Genomic DNA, 15,816 nt, shown 5'->3' with positions numbered 1-15,816 from the left:
CAAAATAATACAATATATTCTCCAAAACTTTTATAATGATTAGTGAATTTCGATTGATTTATTTACTTCGTGGGTCATTTTTTAACGTTCGAAATTACATATATGTGCAATAAATTGTGATAACAAATAAGCATGTTTTTTTCGTTTGAATACAGTATTTTCTTGGCAAAGATGAACGGTGAGGATCGTCCTTGATTATGTGAGTCCTTTTCATTATTCCTTTTTTGAGAATTGATACATAATGAGACTGTAAGTGACAACGGCACTAAAAATTGTCATTGTGAGATTATTATCGATGTAAAACATATTCCAAGCAGAAAAATTAGGCAAATCTTGCAAAATCTCTACAGAAAATCGAAAGGCAAATTGCTGAATGGCTGGATCGTCGATAGAAAGTGAGGACTTGTAAAGAGACATTGCGAACGTTTTGGCCTCTCTGTTCATATTCGACGAAGAGAAACAAATATCAGAAAACAATAAAAATTGAACACCATAAAAATAGAATAATATTATCATGTCGGACAAGGTAAAAGACATAACGTTCTGTAAATGATGACCAATGCTAAATATGACATTTCCAACGATCAAAGTCGACCACAGAAATAACACGGGAGAGTAAATATTTTCTATATCATTTATTATGCCCGATATTTGCATATATTTAAATGATGCTGCTTTGATTTCTTTCGGATTGCAATTATCAACCAGTTTTTTACGAACTAACAGGAAAGAATACTCAAAATCTTTGCATATGGAACAGAAAAAAAGTAGTAAAAAATAGAACTGAAGAGTAATAGTAACGCTGGAAACGAAATGTGGTAGAAATTCAATGATATCCCCTCTATAATCATCGAAGTTTGTGTGAAAAATCTGTTTAGTGCTATTAAACTTAAATTTCTTCTTAGTGATAATGAGGTAATTCACGATATTGGTAACGATACTGCTGAACCAAATGATACAGACCTTAATTAACATTGATCTGGACTTGTTGGAAATCTCTCTGCTTATACCAGAAACTTCATACAAATCATTTAATTTCGACATAATTTTTTTCTTATTCAGATGAAAGTGATACAGAAGGAACACATTTATGGAAAGACGGAAAAGATAATATGCAAATATCATCCAATTAACTAACGAAGAAGAATAATTTGTCAATAATATAATATTTTTGTAGATGAAATAGATTGCAAATATTTTTGCTGCTATTAACATGAAAATAATATGTGGGGTGAATCTCTTTTCTAACTTCAAACCAAGGAATTTCATGGACATGGCCAATGATTTCCATCGGTTTCCGTAGGTGGAAAGTTGAATTTCTTCTTCGTCTGTAAACTTCTTGATTCTGTTCAATTGAATTAAGGAATTCATATTGTTGTCTGCCAAGTTTCGTAATCTGAAAAGAAAAATTTCTGGTAAAATTTAAATTATAAGCAATGAAATTTGTGAATAAACAAGCGATGCGATTACCTAGAAAACACTTCTTCGACCCTCAAATATTATTTTGTATCTTAAAGTAAAATATTAATTATTAATTAATAACTATTAATTTATTTTCATGTGCGTTGAAATGACTCAATAATTGCACGCAAAATAGTCATAAAATGTTTACGATAATAATAGTGATATCACTTGAACATTATTTTCAGTTTAGTCTGTGTTTATTTATGAATGATCAAAGTTGTTGACTGCTTTAAGGAAAATGTGGGTTGAGGATGGACTAAGCGTGCACCGTTTTTTTATTTATTTATTTTATTGTGTTGACGTTTCTTTGATCAATTTTTAAGTATTCATTTTTCATTTTAAAATTGTAAGTATTAAAACGATGTGCCTATAAGTAGCGTGTGGTAGCCATAATACCAATAAAAACGCATTGTTTTGCTTAACGTTTCAATTATTCATAGACTTTCTTGCCTAATGCTCTGTTACACGTCCTTTGTAATTAGCTATTTATAAATTAAAAATAATTCACGATCTTTCATCTTGTTAGAAGTATTTATATTTATTCATTAATTTTTATTATTATTTCGTTTTCGCTTTTAAAGAAATGATCTGTTTATAATTATATCCGTCGTGTGTTCTGTCAGGTGTACTATGAGCTAATCGGGTGGCGAGGGACCGGGAAGAAACCTTCCGCAAAAATATTCCTGGAATTGATGGCGGTATTCGATCCCTGGTCCCTCAAAGCGGTTGACTGACACGTTACCCGCCTTCTTAAGAATATTACAAATGCTCATTGCGAAGTGTTTAGAAATATTAAGAGTAATATTAATTTCACTAAAGAGTTGGTGTAAGTTAAATTATGTTTAGTTCTATATCAAAATTGTTATTTTATTCTTAAAGATAATTTATATATAGTAACGCATTTATAATATGTTGTAACTTACCGAATTGTTTTAAAAGGAGTTTTTACTCTCGAAGACTTGTAACCAGTTCTACCTTTACCAATATGTTTCGATGCTTGATAAGCGACAGTATTCGAAAGTAAATTGTTATTCTACGAAAATTTAATCAACATAAAGTAAACAAAAATGTTAAAGTAAATAGACAAGACAATTTCATTTCCAAAAAATCGATTTTTACGCCGGAGTACAAAATTATAACTTTCAACATTGAAAACAGATTGTAAATGCGTAGGATCACGAATAGAGGTCCATTACAAAATTGTAAGAAAAGCTTTTAGTAGAATTTTTTAGTTTTTATATTCGATCGGATGTTCGGTGAAAGCAGAAACCCAGCATTTTGGGTCATCCAGGACCGAATCCGAGCGACTAACTCCAGGATACGTCAGGCTTCATCACTCACCAGAGTCGAAAAAGCTGTAAAGTTTGCTAAATCCTCTACAGGTATGAAGAAATGCCCAAAACGGTTTTAAGAATTTTCACAAAAATAAGCAAGTGCCACAAATATTAAATCATATAAAAAATTCGTGAAAAAGAATGAGAGAATGTACTATCGTATATTAAAGAATTCAAAGTGGAATGCTAAGCAAGATTTTGAAACTCCTCTGTTATAGAATTAACATTTTAATAAATTTGATTAACGTATATTAGTAGAAACTGAATAATCTGTAGCTTCGGAAAGTAAACATCTCTGAGATTTAGAAAATGTTTGAATCGCGAATGAGATTAGAACTTGTGTCTTCGGTCGGTCTGAGGAATCAACTGTAAAGCATATATGTACTGTACAGTAGCTGTATATGCAAGGAAAGGTTTGCGGAAATCACGCAATTTGGCCAAACTCTTAATATTAACTTTCGTGACAACGCAACAATAAAACTCTGCGTACTAACAAATTGTCGGAGTTTTATTGTCGCGAGCGGTCGTTGATTGTTATTGCGAACGGTTGAATTTTTAGTTCGTGCTGTCAAAATTTTNAAACACGTCGCGTTACTAACGCAAACCGTCAACTATCGGTCCAAGGTCACACGCACCGGCGCCGACTGAGTACGAAAGTTGAGATCCGTATCCGTATCCGCGGATCTAGACACTAATGATCCGTATCCGTATCCGCGGATATACATTTTTAACGATCCTGCACATCACTACACTTTATATAGTAGTATAGAGTATAGATATAGATATAGATAAATTTGATTAACGTATATTAGTAGAAACTTAATAATCTGTAGCTTCGGAAAGTAAACATCTCTGAGATTTAGAAAATGTTTGAATCGTGAATGAGATTGGAACTTGTGTCTTCGGTCGGTCTGAGGAATCAACTGTAAAGCATATATGTACTGTACATTAGTTGTATATGCAAGGAAAGGTCCGCGGAAATCACGCAATTCGGCCAAACTCTTAATATTAAATTTCGTGACAACGCAACAATAAAACTCTGTGTACTAACAAATTGTCAAAGTTTTATTGTCGCGAGCGGTGGTTGATTGTTATTGCGAACGGTTGGATTTTTATTTCGTGCGATGAAAATTTTCTCGTTTCGAATGTTTTTCTCAGTTTCTTTTCTTTTGCGTCGATTTTATCGGTAAGTATAGACTACGATGTTTCTAATTTTACGTATTTTTAAACATTTTTAAGCCAAATATCACAACTAGTGCCAATAATTTTCCGACGAATCTCTTTCCGTAACAATTGATCGGCCTTGACAGAGACGACGAACGGGGTCTTTCCACTCATTTTCACTTTTCGTTAAGCCTAAGTCCAATGGAATCTAAATTAATAAATGCATTACATTAGCCCGCTATGGTTTATATACGCATAATATCCCATATGAAATTTGCACCGTTATAGTCTGAACTTTAATTAAACAGAATAATTCGAGATTATTCGTCTAAATTTTCGCAAATGTTTATTAAATCAGGTCATACAACTCCTTGTCGATGCGCTATTTTTATGGCAACGAATAAATTACACAGCATTGTTCACGTTTAGATGTCGGTTCGACCGCAATTTCTTCTATAAATATTAAATTGTGAAGAAGTAAATATGGTGCGCCTAAGAAAGACAACTTAATTCGTTTCATATTAAACGTTTCATTGGCTGCCTTAATTAACAGCTTGTGACTTACGAGCATCTTTAAAAAGCAAACATAGACTATGCCTTTAAACATATTTAATTTTTAATTCTGCGTACATTTATATTACCATTCTTATTTTCTGATCATTAATTTTCGTAGTCGTGTGAGGAATCACTTCGACCCGGGCATACACATTTATTATTCATGCATTTTCCATACAAGGTGCATATACCTTTACCTTCGCACAACTTACATAGAGTGGCTTCCACCATTGAAAAAGTCGCTGAAAAAAATGTTTAAAATTTCCATTAAATTCTAAAATATAAACGGTAATTTTATGAAATATTTCATGTATCGTTAAACGGGATGACTGATTACTCACCAATCATCGCATTCAATACAAGAAGAACCAAAAGAAATCCAACGGTTTTTATCTTTCACAAATTCTTCCTTCCTACACGCGGGGGAATAATTTATATTGTTAGATTATGTAAATTAAATGCACAGTTTTAGAAATTTTTAATTCACTAGATATTATTCGGACGTTGAGAAAAAAATGATAATTATTTAAATTTCAGGAATCTTTTGATGTATTTCTAGACATTTTGAAGACTCTTTACACCTCACTATAATCTAACTGTACTCATTGTGTTTTGTAAGCTGTGTTGAGTGCAAATTAAATTTAATCAAATAATGTAGATTAACAGACAAAAATTAATACTCAAATATTTAGTGCTGAATGTGTTGGAAGGTTAATCAGTAAATTAATTAATCATTTAAACGTACGCATATTCAAAATCTGGAAGTAATTTAATCACCAGAAATGAAAGACAGCGTAATGGTCGATCCATGAAGTATTTAAAGTATACTTTCGGTAGAATTACTTTCATTTCTCTGCCTGCACGTACTTACAACTCGTGTTTCTGAATTGCGTGATTGTAGCATTCGAATACAATTTATGCCATTGGATGTATGAGCATTGACAGCATTAATACTTAAACGTTATTAGCGAAGTTCCGGCCGAAATTTTCATTTCTAAAACGTAAACGTCGAAAGTCGGGTGTCGCTTACAAGATAGCGGCGCTCGACGTTTTAGAAGTAAAAACTTTGGCCGTAACCTTGCTAATCACATGTACACATAAACGTGGAATCACGGTAATATATTCAAGAAATATGTATGTAGGCATTTTCGCTAATGATCGAGCCCATCAATGACCAAATGGTAAAACCACTGAATACTAGTATTAGGTTGACGTATGACGTGCCGAATGGTCGGCTGAAGAATTTGGGTTTTCGTCACCGGTCTGAGACCAAAACGAATGCCAGTTTATCAGAAAATTCTTCCTGGATGCAACCATTCTTGGCAGATCGCTTATATATTGCCATGTCGTATTTCCTCGATGCTCGACGAATTTCATTGTTCGGACCACTATATAAAAATTTGATTATGGTGGCTAGTATCTGAAGTACACTTGCAAAAATTCAACAGGAATGTAAACACTTTTAAGACAAAACGATGATTTTTCAGCGATTCAGAGTTATGTTTGGTATATTAACGTAGAGAGATTTTACTCTATTATTTGCTAAGAAAATAAGAAGAATACTCAGAAATATTCAGAAATATTTTCAAATGAAATTTAAGTATCGACTTTTAAAGGTAAATAAAAAAATTTCAGATTGGAATAATTCGTCTTTATTTCACTAGAACATAAGAGAAAACGAGTAATTACTTATTGCCACATTACGACAATGTCCGGCTGCACTTTTTAATTGTAGTTTAATTTTAAAATTTTAAAATAAGTTGTCCGTATGGTTTTGATATTCCTGTATTTAACTCTGTTCTCGAGATTAACGAAGGATGGATGGACAAGCTGACGACAGTGCGAATGTATTAGTTTGCAAATTGAAAATTGAAGCCTAATAGTAATTTCAACAAAAAGATGTTTACTTAAAATAATAATTATTTGTTTTTCAGTGAAACTGTTAAACGTTTGGAGTTTCTAAAGTGAATATACGGAATGTGCTTTTTCGATAAGAATGAAAAACTCTTGTTAGCAACAGAAGGATAATTGATTGTTGGTAACAAAGAGTAATACTGTACTTTGCTTCCATTTTGGCAGTGATTAGTAATGACCGTTATTGAAAATATTTCCGATTAGTTGGCAATATTCTCACTTCTCTCGAACTAGAAAGATAAGAACTGTGAGCCTGAATTCTTGAAAGCCAGAAGGGCGCAGGAAGAAACAAGTAAAAAAAAGCCACAAGTGTAGAGGAGAAAAGGTATGAGAAGAAAAAGAAAAGACAACATTTAGATTACCAAAGTTTGCGATTGAAGATAAGAAATTATTGTTAAAATCTTTAATATAGTTATTACCAAAGAGGTAATGAAGAATTTTTATGAAAAAGTTTGAAAGTTGAATCGCATGTAAGAAATTACCTACTTACCTATTGTATACAGCAGACAAACTGGGAAATTCTCATAATGTAAACATTTTTCATGCAGTATATATACAAAAAATGCAGAAAAACACATAAATTCGATTGGATAGTATGAATACAAACTTTCTTTTTATGTACAAATTGACGTATAGAAAAGTTCTACGATAAAATACTCTTATTGTCCATTTATTTCTTTAATAGCGATAACTTTTATTACATAGATTAAAAATATTGGAATTTAATTACATATACAATGAGAAATAACTAAATTAATGATTCTGCTGATAATAAAAAGTAAGCAGTATTTTGATTACTCTTTTGTCCTAATCATTAAATATTTTTATACGTATCCATTTATATCATTACTATACATTTTAAATTATTATAGTTTTAATAATACCCAATTTTATCTAAAATCGACCATTTGAAATATTTCACGAGAGAAGAACTGTGAAATTTCAAAACTAAGGCGGACACTTCAATTATTCTCATACACGTGACCGTATGAACAACATAGTACAAGCTACGAATTTGTGGAACGATTTTTTTTATTTTTAAAATTAATATTTTCTTTTGTGAAACCTTATCGTTGAACGTTGCAACGGGGTATAAACTGCCTGTATATTTTTGCTACGGGTAATGCTTAATGGGAGAAGTAAAGCACAGCGCAGCAATACCGTATTTCTTTTTTTTAGTGGTGATATGTGACAGTGCCTAGTGTAAAGAGACAATGTTATCCTATATCGAGAGAAGTGTATTAGAGTAAATAATGGCGTAAGCAATATTAAAAATACTATGAACACAGAGTAAAAGAATTACATTGGAAGAATTGTATAAGATTGTAATTGTAATTAAATGTAGAGTATGAACCGATATATTAGTTTTTGCGTCAAGTGATTGACCGTATTATGATCACAGGAATGAGAATTCCCACTTGTTTTTGGGTAGTGTGGTGCAAAATCGTAGGTTTTTCTATAAACAGGTTCAAACTATAAACAATCGAAAATATGGAAAAAATGTCGCCAAAACAGCTGTATTTTGTTTATTTTTCTTCTTTTCTTCATCCGGCATTGCAGACACTTCTAGAGAAACTACTTGGCCTAAAAAGCTCAAATTTTAAACTTAAGCTTCTCTCGTCATTAATTAATGAAGAGCTGGCGAAATTTTCAAATCGATAGGTCAAACTTTACAAGAGTATATTCCCATACAGCTGTTGTACTTTTATCGCTTAACTTTTAGGATAAAATTTCATTTTATTCTTACAAGCGATGCCTACAAAAATTTATTTATTTTAATGTTTTTTTACATTTCGCTTCGAAGCGACAAGCTTATCTTTACCAAAGAAAAACTTCCAAGATTAGAAAAACTTTAAGATTCTCCAAAATTATCATGATTTTTTATTTGGGCAATTTTTTTATATTCCACTTGTTTTTGTATGATTAATAATAAAACAATTCTTGAGGCTGATTGTGATAAAGTAAAAACACAAAAAATGTAATGCAAAATTGTCACCAGTACGACTGAAAAAGTAAAAATATTTCTTTTGTATGATATATCCCGAANAAAAATTCTGGCCGAATAGGAAACACCACTGCCACCAACAGTGCTAATTTTATTAATTTTTTCCTCTCATAGAGGCTATCTATTCCTTTGTACCTTCCATTTTTTCTCCACTTCCTCTGCTATAATATAGAAAATTTAAATTAATAGAGTTGTATTCCGAATTCAAATAAGGAACGTGTGATCTAAATACTACGCCTATATATCGATTCTACTAGACTTACCTATTATTTGAAATTTAACACCAGTAGCTATCCATAAATGATGTTTAAATACAGTATCTTTATACATGATACTGATGTGGTCGAAGAAATTCAATAAACTCCTCTATTTTTCCAGACCCTCCCAATTGTAGGATAAACCCTCATTGCCGCCATTATTAAAATAAAAACCACGTGTCTACTTTGACGTCACAGGAAAGACTTCTTTTTATTGGAGGAATTTTGGCGTAAAATTTTTCGGCGTAAAAAGTACAGACATGCTCTACTCTATTTTCAGTTCTGTTTCAGCCAAAATTTCAGAAAAATTTTTACGTTTTCTGTTTTATTCTAGATTTTACGCCGAATTTTACGCATGTGTGTTCCTGGCCTTACACGCTACACAGAGTTTAAACGGGTAAGTTGAGTTTACTATCGTCTGTACAGTATTATTATCGTCTGTACAATATTAACTTNAAGCTTCTAGTAGAATTTTTTAGTTTTTATATTCGATCGGATGTTCGGTGAAAGCAGAAATTCAGCATTTTGGGTCATCCAGGACCGAATCCGAGCGACTAACTCCAGGGTAAGCCAGGCTTCATCACTCACCAGGGTCGAAAAAGCTGTAAAGTTTGCTAAATCTTCTATAGGTATACAATGAAAAAATATTAATAATAGATTTGGAAGTGGCGTACATAACAAGAGTTTATAATTTTAATATAGTAAAAATAAATGCATTTTAAAAAGGTATATTTGAAATAATTTATTTCATAACAAGTTTCCTACGTAATATACACGAACTTCCCATGCAAACCGGAAGTGATGTTATTTGAATTTAAAAATTTCCCCCAAAAGTGTTACGTCGATGACCGGCACGACTCTATTGCTAAAGGAAAAGTATGATGTACAAAGGCAAGACACTACTAATTTGAGGTAGACAGCATATATTTAAAATTAAATACAAAATTCAAATGCAGAGAAGAGTGGAAGGAACGAAAAAGGAATTGTTTAGTTCTAAACTTACAATAATACATTTTCATAAAATAAGATCCAGAAATTGCAATATATTAGATAAGATATTTTATAAGCCAGTTATATTTGTTCTTTCAAAATTACATACTTAATTAAAATTTAAGAATAAATTGAAAATTAAATTTTCAATTAATTTTGTCTTTAAAAACAAGAAAGTTTTACTGTAATTCTCATAGAACATATTAATTTAATAAAGCGACTACTTTACGGTAACTTAACGAAAACCTCTGCAAAAATTATGTTGTATAGAGTATACGTTACATTACAAAACTATAGAAATAAGTAGACATACAGTAGAAAGAATATTTTGTTTAGTTTCTGATATTTAATTGTAAAACTTTGCAATTATTATTGTCGTTGAGATAATAAAATAATATCGATTTTACCAGGAAAAATAATAAATGAAGCAATGTCGACTAACGTTAATATATCGTAAACTTATAAAAAATTCAATTTTTTTATTTTACTCCCTTTTCGGTTCATAAATGTAAAAAATCTAGTGACACGAGTTGAGTAACTTTTCCGGCTGTTACGATATCTTATTAAAATAATATATTGCTTTTATATTATGAAGCAAAACAGAAAAATGTGTGGTGCCATCAGTTATCAGATTTTGTTATAAAAATTTTATAGTTTTTATTCTTGTAAAATGACAAAAGTCTTAATTTTAAAGGATAGAGAAGCATCTGTTTGATGTAAGATGTTGGATTCGAACAGCGCAGCACAAATTCTCCCGATCACAGAATTAGATATTTTTATAGATAACTCTTTTTGTATATTTTCTATATTCATCATCAAGAATTTTTAAAATTTTAATCATTTTATAATTGTAATAGCTTATATGTTTCCAAAATCCACTCAAATATATCACTATATATACTGGACACTCCACAAAACTTATATTTTTTTATTTAATTTTGTATAGAACAAAGGAGTTGGATTATATTTTTAATATCTACAGTAATATAAAATACGTTGTGCTGATTAAGTGTTTCCTTCCATCATATCATTATTCCAAACAGACAGAAAAACATGACAAATGCACATGTTTGGGATCTATACGATTAAGCTAACGGAGAAAGAAAAGAATTTTTATTATATAGGATCGACATATAGAAAACTATGGTTGCATCAGTAGTATAGGTTCGATAGACTTTGGGGTATACAGTCGACCCCCCTATAAGACAGTAGATACGTTCTATTCTTTAGGAATACGATTTCTTACGAGTCCTTCCAATCACAGCCCAGAACTTGTCAAGTTTACGGACTACGGCTGTTCAAAAGGTTTTCTTCCATAAAATTAATCGATTCTAGACTAATCCGACTTAACATTTCCAAAATACGTATATATTTTATTTTTTTTTTTGGAAATAATCCATATAAACTACGCTATAAACAAAAAATTGTAGGATTACTTACCGAGTGTGCACCATTCGACATCGCCATTGCTCAAGCTTGTTTTCGTCGCGGAACAGCTCAGCAAACCGCGGCCGCGATTTCTGATGTTATTTTTCTGCGAAAACTTCGTTGAACTTTGGAGACATCATTAATATAAATAATTTTTATGGCCGTTGAATAAGAAATGTTTCTTTCACAAGAAATGTATAAAATTACAGTACTGTCTTAGACTTACAGTACCTAATTTACATACTGTACAGACGATAGTTCGCCTAAACTCTTAGTAGCGTAGCGCCAGGCGGCAGAAAAAATATATATAATTATAATAAAGTTACAGTAAATTAAGTTAATATATAATTATATATACAATACCTAAATTATATATAATTAATATATAATTATATGTACAGTACCTAATTTATATATAATTTATATATAATATGGTACAGATGATAGCAATCTGTTTGTAGCGTGGCGCTTGACGGCGCAGAAAATACTTCGGCTGCCCGATGACGTTTTACGTAATTATAGGAGTTTTTTTTACCATTTTTTACGGATACTGTCGCAATTTTTTCGCTGTCTTATAGGAATCGTAATTATAGGAACCTGTTTTATAGGGGTGTCTACTGTATTTTATAAGAATACAGTAGAGCGTCGATTATCCGAATCAATTGGGGATTGGGGTTGTTCGGAAAAATCGATATTTCGGATAACCGACTATGTATGAAAAATATATTAACCTACCCATTGTTTAAATTTTTCTCCATTGTTGTCGCTTCGCGTTGAATTTTCGTCGATATTACGCCTAACGAAGACTATTGTATCGTTAAAAATGATTTTTTTATTTTGTACGAACAAAATAAATATATTGAAAAATATAAAAACAATAAAAAATTATACTTCAGAAGTTAATTTAGTATAAAAAACAAAATACTTGAGTAGCCCAAGACACAGCCAAAAATTGCAGCGCCTCAGCACTGGAAAAAATTTAAATTTGCCGACTGGAATTCTTTCGGATAATCGATGCTATACTGTATATCAGTAATTTTACGCAATATTCAATTTTGTGCCTTTATTTCTTGGTAAAGTTTATTTAATTTCCGTAACTTATCATCGATAACTTTACAAATATCTGCCAGAACACGAAGCAATATATTTTGTGAATTATCAATTCAACTGTAGTCTAATTTCTGATATTTTAAAATATGACACTAAAAAGTTAATATGAAAATCCTCTATGAACTTTTTATTTAATTTTTGGAATTTCGAAATTATGTTGAGGTCCAGAAAGACTTGTAATTCACGTTAAGTTCGTATAGTTAATTGTTAATTGGGCTGCAATTTTAAGAAATTGTAGATCTATAAATTTTCATTGTCACTTGTCTGCCCTTCTTTAATGAAGAAATTGTAGTTATTTAGATGAAAGCTGAGTTAAGATATAAAAACAAATGTGGCAAAAGGCCCGATAGACTATATATAATGTTTGTTGAAGACCAGAAGTCGCGTTATTTCAATTTAAAACTTTTCCCCTGAAAAGAGTTAGATGGATCACAGGTACGACTCCATTGCTAGCGGAAAAGCATGATGTATAGGGCAGAACACTCCAGCACTAATTCCAGGTGGAAAACATATATCAAACTTGCACGAACGTTATCTTATGTGACCAAATTGTCATTGCTCCTCCTTCCACACCCAATCTGTGCCTTGCTGTCTGTGGAGGCGTATTTACAGTACAGTACTTATGTTTGTTTCTAAACATTTATCTCGTGAAGACGGAAAAACATGTATTTTTAGCATGTTCGAGAACTCTAACAGATCAAAGCTCCAACTCGTACAAAAGTAAAATTTTTATGTGTGGTGGAGTTCATCTGTAGGAAAATGACTTCAATTCGTTCATAGAGGATCGTACTTCATTGCCGTAGATAGAATATGGTGACACGGTGAACTATTTTGTCTTAACAACCGAATTTTTAACTTTCAATCACATGAAAGCGTACAAATCACTCGAAGCTCACAATTTTGTAACAAGTATTTGGGTTGATCCAAACATTTTGCAAAAGAGTTTTTCAGAACATAAAGTTCTCTTGCTAGGAAAATTAAGTACATTAGACCCCCCCCTATAACGCTTAGATACGTTTCACGCTAATCGAATTTTACGTTGTAGGAATGATTAAACACATGAGCCAATCGCAGCCCGATAGGTGTGAACTTTACGGACTAAGGCTGTTTGAAAGGTTTTCTTTTATAAAATTAACCGATTATGGACTAAATCCACTCAACATTTCCAAAACACGTATAATTTTTTGGGAATAATCTGTATAAACTATGCTATAAACAAAAAATTATAGGATTACTTACCGAGTGTGCACCATTCGACTACGCCGTTGTTCAAAGCTTGTCTTCGTTGCGGAACAGCACACGAAACGGCGGCCGCGATTTCTGATAAATAATTTTTCGCAGAAAAATAACTTGACCTTTGGAGACATCATTAATATAAATAATTTTTATGGCCGTTGAATAAGAAGTGTTTCTTTCACAAGAAATGTATAAAATTAGTGCTGTATTAGACTTACGGTACCTAATTTACATACTGTACAGACGATAATAAACTCAACTTACTAGCCTAAAATCTCCGTAGCGTGTTGCCAGGCGGCAGAAAGCATATATATAATTATAATAAAGTTACAATAAATTAAGTTAATATATAATTATATATACAGTACCTAATTTATATATAATTATAATATAATTATATGTACAGTACCAAATTTATATATAATACTAAACAGACGATAGCAAACTCAATTTAGCCGCTCCGTAGCGTGGCGCAGGGTCGGAGGAAAGTAGTTCGGCTGCTCATCCACTATTGGTCCAGACTCTATCAATCTTGTCGCGAAACGACGTTATAGGAGGTACGTTATACGAAAGTTGCTACAATTTTTTCGCTACGTTATAGGAATTGTCGTTATAGGAACGCACGTTATAGTAGGGTCGACTGTATGTTAAAATAAATTATAGGAAGTAACAACTAATTTAGGTCGTTGCCCTGACAAAATGTACATTTTTTGATAGTTTTATTGACCATTGTAAATACAGTAGACCCCTATAACTCGGGTTCCTATAATGCGGATTCCTATAATGCGGATTTCTATAACGCGGCGAAAAAATTGTGACAGTATTCGTATAAAGACGCTAAAAGGGATTCGTAAAACGCGGTAAAACGTCATCGCGGACTCGTGTTGCGACAGGATTGGTCGAATCTGGACCAATAGTAGATGAGCAGCCGAACTACTTACACGCTACGGAGAGAGTTTAGGCGAGTAAGTTGAGTTTACTATTGTCTGTACAGTATGTAAATTAGGTACCGTAAGTCTAATACAGCACTGTAATTTTATACATTTCTTGTGAAAGAAACATTTCTTATTCAACGGCCATTAAAATTATTTATATTAATGATGTCTTCAAAGTTCAACGAATTTTTCGCAGAAAAATAACTTATCAGAATACGCGGCCGCCGTTTGGTGCGTTGCTCCGCGACGAAAACTAGCTTAAGCAATGGCGACGTCGAACGGTGCACACTCGGTAATTAATTCTACAATTTTTTGTTTATATCATAGTTTATACGAATTATTCCCAAAATGATATACGTATTTTGAAAATGTTGAGTCGAATTAGTCTAGAATCGATTAATTTTATGGAAGAAAACCTTTCAAACAGACGTAGTCCGTAAACTTCACACGTGTCGGGCTGTGATTGGCTCATGTATTTAAGGATTCCTACAACGCGAAATTCTTATAAAGCGGAACGTATCTTTCGCATTATAGAGGGTCTACTGTACCTTTAATCACTTCTAAATGCTGTATAGTAATATTTTCTTTGTAGTTATTGAATTTGTTTTATTCTGTTTTAAAATTTACTTCAATCCTTATGCCAGCCCTTTTTAACTGTTTGTTACAAAGGGCTGGCGGAAATTACACTTTAATAAATAAAAAGTACATTACAGATACTAGACATATCTTCATTGCCTATCCAATCACCAGGACAAGGCAAGCAATAAAGATATGTCTAGTATCTGTAATGTAATTTTTACTTTATTAAAATTACTTAAATCATGCTTATTCATTAGGTGAACCACTCACAAAGTTTACGCCTTCCCCCACTAAAAATTATTTGCTGCAAAATAAAATTTTTAGAATAATTAAAACACAAATGAAATATGCTTATTTTTATTTTTGCTTCTTTGTAATTTTAATTGAAGTCGTAGTTTTCCCTCAACGTAAAATTACTGCCGTGATAATGAAAATGCGAATATAATTTTGTTATGTGAATAATACAAGAAAACTAGGATAAAATAGCTATTGACTTTAAAATATCAATAAATTTTATGCGCGAATCGCAATAATTACAATATTAGATTATTTGGGGAAAATTAGAATGATTAAAAAGTCAGGATGTAAAGGAATCCGAAAAGCAATCCAGATTTTGCGAGTAAAATAGAATAATATTTCCTGTAAAAGAGATAACATTGCGTTAGAAACTGCATTATTTAGAAACGAAACTGAATAATGTAAAACATACATTAATATTAGTTTTCTGCTTCGAGCGATGGTCGAGTCATCTTCCTTCAAAACAAATCTTCTGATGCCCAGAAAGTAATCTTCCATGTAACGGTCCCAATTGAGTTTTGAGATGTCAAAGTCGAAACACTGAAATA

At 31.8% G+C, this 15,816-nt stretch overlaps 1 long non-coding RNA gene across 1 annotated transcript; it reads right to left on the bottom strand.

The window, feature by feature from the left end:
• Nucleotides 1-4,532: 4,532 nt before the first annotated feature.
• LOC111620675 lies at nt 4,533-6,995 on the bottom strand. The gene is made up of 3 exons (XR_002755945.1): nt 6,922-6,995; nt 4,859-4,930; nt 4,533-4,759 (listed from the first exon to the last, which is right to left on the bottom strand). It is a non-coding gene; the product is annotated as an uncharacterized LOC111620675 (long non-coding RNA).
• Between the last annotated feature and the right edge of the window lie 8,821 nt (nt 6,996-15,816).

This window comes from Centruroides sculpturatus, unplaced genomic scaffold, assembly GCF_000671375.1.
Source record: "Centruroides sculpturatus isolate CEXI.00-Female unplaced genomic scaffold, Cexi_2.0 scaffold287, whole genome shotgun sequence".
In the NCBI taxonomy this organism is placed as follows: domain Eukaryota; kingdom Metazoa; phylum Arthropoda; class Arachnida; order Scorpiones; family Buthidae; genus Centruroides; species Centruroides sculpturatus.
This window is presented reverse-complemented; position numbering and strand designations above follow the sequence as displayed.